The sequence below is a fragment of the Glycine max genome, chromosome 10 (genome assembly GCF_000004515.6).
Source record: "Glycine max cultivar Williams 82 chromosome 10, Glycine_max_v4.0, whole genome shotgun sequence".
Taxonomy (NCBI): domain Eukaryota; kingdom Viridiplantae; phylum Streptophyta; class Magnoliopsida; order Fabales; family Fabaceae; genus Glycine; species Glycine max.
In genome coordinates, this window is record NC_038246.2 from 35,236,951 (window position 1) to 35,241,890 (window position 4,940).

General features: G+C 31.1%; 1 pseudogene; it reads left to right on the top strand.

Moving 5' to 3' along the window:
• The first annotated feature begins 3,542 nt into the window (after nt 1-3,542).
• Nucleotides 3,543-3,624, top strand: LOC112998248 (uncharacterized; annotated as a pseudogene).
• Nucleotides 3,625-4,940: the final 1,316 nt, after the last annotated feature.

Below are 4,940 nucleotides of genomic sequence, written 5' to 3' on the forward strand. Positions count from 1 at the left end.
TTGTGAGTTTTGTGACTTGAGTGTTTTGTGAGCCACCTTGATGTTACCCTAACATCAAGTGTTGGACCTGAGTGTGCAGAGTTGATCTCTATTGTTCAGAGAGCAATCTCTGGTGTGTCTTTGATTTGTTTGTAAACACGGGTGAGTGATTGAAAGGGAGTGAGAGGGGTTCTCATATCTAAGAGTGGCTCTTAGGTAGAAGTTGCATGGGTAGTGATTAGGTGAGAAGGTTGTATACAGTGGCTGTTAGATCTTCGAACTAATACTATTTTAGTGGATTTCCTCCCTGGCTTGGTAGCCCCCAGATGTAGGTGACGTTGCACCGAACTGGGTTAACAATTCTCTTGTGTTATTTACTTGTTTAATCTGTTCATACTGTCATATACAATCTGCATGTTCTGAAGAGCAATGTCGTGACATCCTATACGACATCTGTCCTCAGTATCAGAATTTCACCACTGAACCATCCTCATCCCCCACTTTTATTTTTCCTTCCATACCAATCATAAATAATCAGCCTCCTCATCAAGCTAACTTCTCTTATAGTTCTTCATCTCAATCTCCTCAAAATAATCAGGTTAAAACTACTACTGACACTGCTTTTAAGTCAAATTCTGATATTGTTGGTCAGTCAGCTTCTATTGTTGTGTCTCTTCAGTCTCTTGACACTACACATACATCTCTATTAATAGCTGACAATAATACTGCTCATTCTCCTAATACCACTGATATTTCATCTTCTTACACTTCTTCTTTTTCTCTTTCTCCTTCTTGACCTTTGATCTTCTGACACTTTTTCTTCATGTTTTGCAAACTAGATCCAAATCAGGTAATCATTTACCTACAAATCCTTTACTTCTTCTAACTAGACATGGCAATGACACCCGTACCCGTGGGTATCCGCCTAAACCTGTCCCGATTTTGACGGGGAATGCCCGAGTTGACAGAGTACGGATTTGGGTTCGGGGATTATCCGACTTTTTTAATCGGGGTCGGGGATGCCACTACCCGTTCTGTACCCATTCTCCTAACTACCCCGATGATGAAATTATTAAAATTTTATTAATTACTTGTTATTTTTTTATATAATTTTTAGATAATTTAAGATTTTTTTCTTGATGATTTTTATAAACAAATACGTTGCAAATACAAGTAGTTAAAAATAAATTATAACAATCATTTTTTAAAAAAAATCATATTTTCAATATAATTTTTTTACAAAAAAATTTTTTTTTACAAATCTGAACCGGGAATGGGGCGGGGACGGGGATACCCGATACCCGACGGGTACAGGGTAACGAATTTTAACCCATCGGGTATCGGGGACGGGTACGGGTATAGGTTGGGGAGTCGGGGCCGGGGACTGGGGAGGCAATACCCGTCCCCGCCTCGCGCCATTGCCATGTCTACTTCTAACTCATATTGAACCAAAGAATGTGAAACATACCTTGACTTCTCGAAACTGGTTGTCAGTTATGCAACTAGAATATGAAGCATTGATGAAGAATAATACTTAGGATCTAATACCTTTTCCATCTAACAAGAAGGCTATTAGCTATAAGTGGGTATTTAGGGTGAAAGAAAATGCAAATGGTTCAATAAATAAGTATAACTGGTTGCCAATGGATTCAATCAAGTGTAAGGGTTTGATTTCAGAAACCTTTTCTCTACTAGTAAAACCATTTACTATTAGAATTGTTTTTACTTTAGCCATTACAAATCAGTGGGATCTTGGTCAATTAGATGTAAATAATGCTTTTCTGAATGACTTACGTAATGGGACTGTTCACAAGTCTCAGCCTCCTAGATTTCAACGGTTTAATACTTCTCTAGTGTGCAAAGTGAATAAAGCTTTCTATGGCCTTAAGCAGGCCCCAGACAATGGTTTGAAAGACTGCAATCTACTCTTCTTCAGTTTGGTTTTGTGGCAAAAAAGTGTGATCCCTCTCTTTTTATTTACAAGACTGGTTCTCACACTACTTATCTCTTAGTCTATGTAGATGATATCATCATTAATGACAGTTCTTCATAGTTGATTCAACACCTAACCACTCAACTCAACTCAAAATTTTCTCTTAAACAACTTGTTCAACTGGATTACTATTTTGGCATTGAGACTAAATCTCTTTCTAACAAGTCCTTATTTCTCACTCAAAGCAAGTATAAAAGGGATTCACTATAGAAGACTAAAATGGAAGAAGCTCAGTCAATCTCTTCTCGTAAGGCTTCCAACTATAAACTTAGTCAAATAGGCTCACATCTATTTACTAATCCCACTTAATACAGGTCTATAGTGGAAACTTTTCAATGCTTGACCATCACTAGGCCATAGATTAGTTACTTTGTGTACCAGGTTTGTTAATTTATGGTCAATCCCCTAGAGTCACACTGAACTGTGATGAAAAGAATCTTAATGTACATGAAAGGAATAATTTTGCATGGTCTTCATCTTCAAGCTATTGTTTTGGGTCAACCTTACTTTGTTTGGGCCCTTTGTGTTGTGAACTAGGGATATCAACAGGGTGAGGCGGGGGCGTGGAGTACTCCCACGCTCCCCATCCTCGCCCCCCAGCTTCCCCGCGACCCTATGGGGCCTATATTTTTAAACAAAAAATATTAATTTTAAATTCTAATACAAATAAGTTTAAAAAACACTAAAAAGTCTCACCAACATAATATTCAAATTCAAATAATCCATATGCACTTAAACTCAAATAAACAAACATGGACAACAAATTTAATTTGAAATAATACAAACATAATGTTCAATAATAATACAAATAGTTCGAACTACAAATATTATTTTGTAATATTTTGAACAACAAACAAGTCTTGAGTTCTCTCATTTATCAACCAAGTAAAGCATATGGATCTATACTATTCCAAAATAATATGATTTGATGGAAGATAACTATCAACCAAGAAGAAAAAAGAGAGACAAACAAAACAAGTATCTTGCACTTGCAAAAGAAAATACCCCATTAAATTGAAACTGGAATTTTATGTAACACTTTTTATGTTTATCCATAAGTTTTCCAGAAAAGCGCATATTGGATTAAGGTACATTAGATTGGATTCCAATACATCCTAGAGCTATTAAAAATATGGATTCGTTTAAAATATGTCAACATGAGTCTAGAGTTGTTGCAGCCAGTCAACCAAGAACCGTGATAAATAATGCTTAATCATCATGATAAATATAATATTTTTAATTTTATATTCTGAATTGTTTTTCATCTTTTCATTGTGTTTTCTCCTTGAATTTTTATTTTCAATATAAGCCCATGTTGTGCTTTCATTGGATTCTTGTTTTTGTTTCTTAATATTTAATTATAATATTTCTTGTGAATTTCTTGATATTTTTGGCTTTGACTCATTAATTTTCTGTCTTTATTGTAGTATACGCCTTTCCAATTCTTAATGTGAGCCGCTGCTATTTGTATGTCTTAAGAGACCTTAATTTTGTTGTTTATTTAGGTATTTCCTATAGAAATTGAAATCTTGAGCTAATCTTTTTATGTTTTAATTTTGTTTTTTTACATGTTCTGCAGTGATAATTTCATAAATAAATTCATATGTCATTTTCAAATTATTGAGAATAAAAATTCTGTTACTTAGCAGAATTTATAATTTATTTATTTATAATTTTGTTGCTGAGCAGATTTTGTAATTTATTTATTTATAACTCTGTCATTGAGCTGAATTTATACTTTATTTATTGATGATTCTGTTACTCAGCAGAATTCATAATTTATTTATTTATTTATAATGTTGTTATTTAACAAAATTATAATTTATTTATTGAAAATTATGCTATGCAGCATAATTAATTATTTATATTATTATAAAAGGGTTTGTCTAACTACCTTATTTTTAATTTTAATGACCCTTAGAATTTTGACCATTGCTTTATAATTTGGATTCAACCATTATTGATATGACTATCACGTTTAATGAATGCATTGTCTTTAATTTTTCTTTTATGTCATTTTTTATTCTTATCATTTATGTATAAAATTAAATTTTTTTAATTATTTTTAAAATTTAATACTTAAAATTATATTTAAATGCATAAATATATGTAATAAAGTTATAAAATATTAAAATCTTAATAATTATTATTTTTAATTAATTATAAAAATCTATTCTTTATTCACTCTAGGTAAATATTTATCATGAAAAAACTTTTGGTGTATAGTTTTCATTTATTTTAACTTTTCAAAAAATGAATTTTAATTTTTTCAATTTAGTGAAATACATAAAATAGTTCTCATTTTACATTTGACATTATGATCTGATTGTTCATTTTACATATTTCATTAAATTAAAAGAAATTAAACTTAAAATGTTTCTAAAGTTAAAATAAATGAAAACTTCTTTTATAGATTTTTATAATTAACTTTTAAGTAATAAGTATAAAATTTTAATTTTATACATAAATGATATAAATAATAAATTAAAAATGATACATTAATTGTAATAGTCATAATATTAATGAGAATTGAAAATATAAAAGAATTGTCTAAATTTTATTGATCATTAGAAATGGGTGATTTTATCCAATTTTCACTTGGAATGAGTTAGACAAACCCTTGTAAAAAAAAAAGTTTTTAACTCCTTCTATGTTCTCATAGCGGATCCCAAGTCCGGACAAAGGAAGAGGGTTTTGATATTAACAAATGTAAATTATTATAGTATTTTGGATATAATTTGTGATTGAAAGTTGAGTAAGAACTTTTCCATTATAATCACATTTTAATTAAATTAATTGACAAGAGATTTCTGAGGAGTCTCTTACTTTTTGGATAACAAACAAAGTGTCTTTAGTAACTTTTATAAATCAATTCTTATAGTGTTGATGGTAGCATCTTCATTGGTGGCATCTTTGACTGAGCGATCTCATATTTCATTGGCGTGTGGAGTGGCGTTGCCGCATTTAT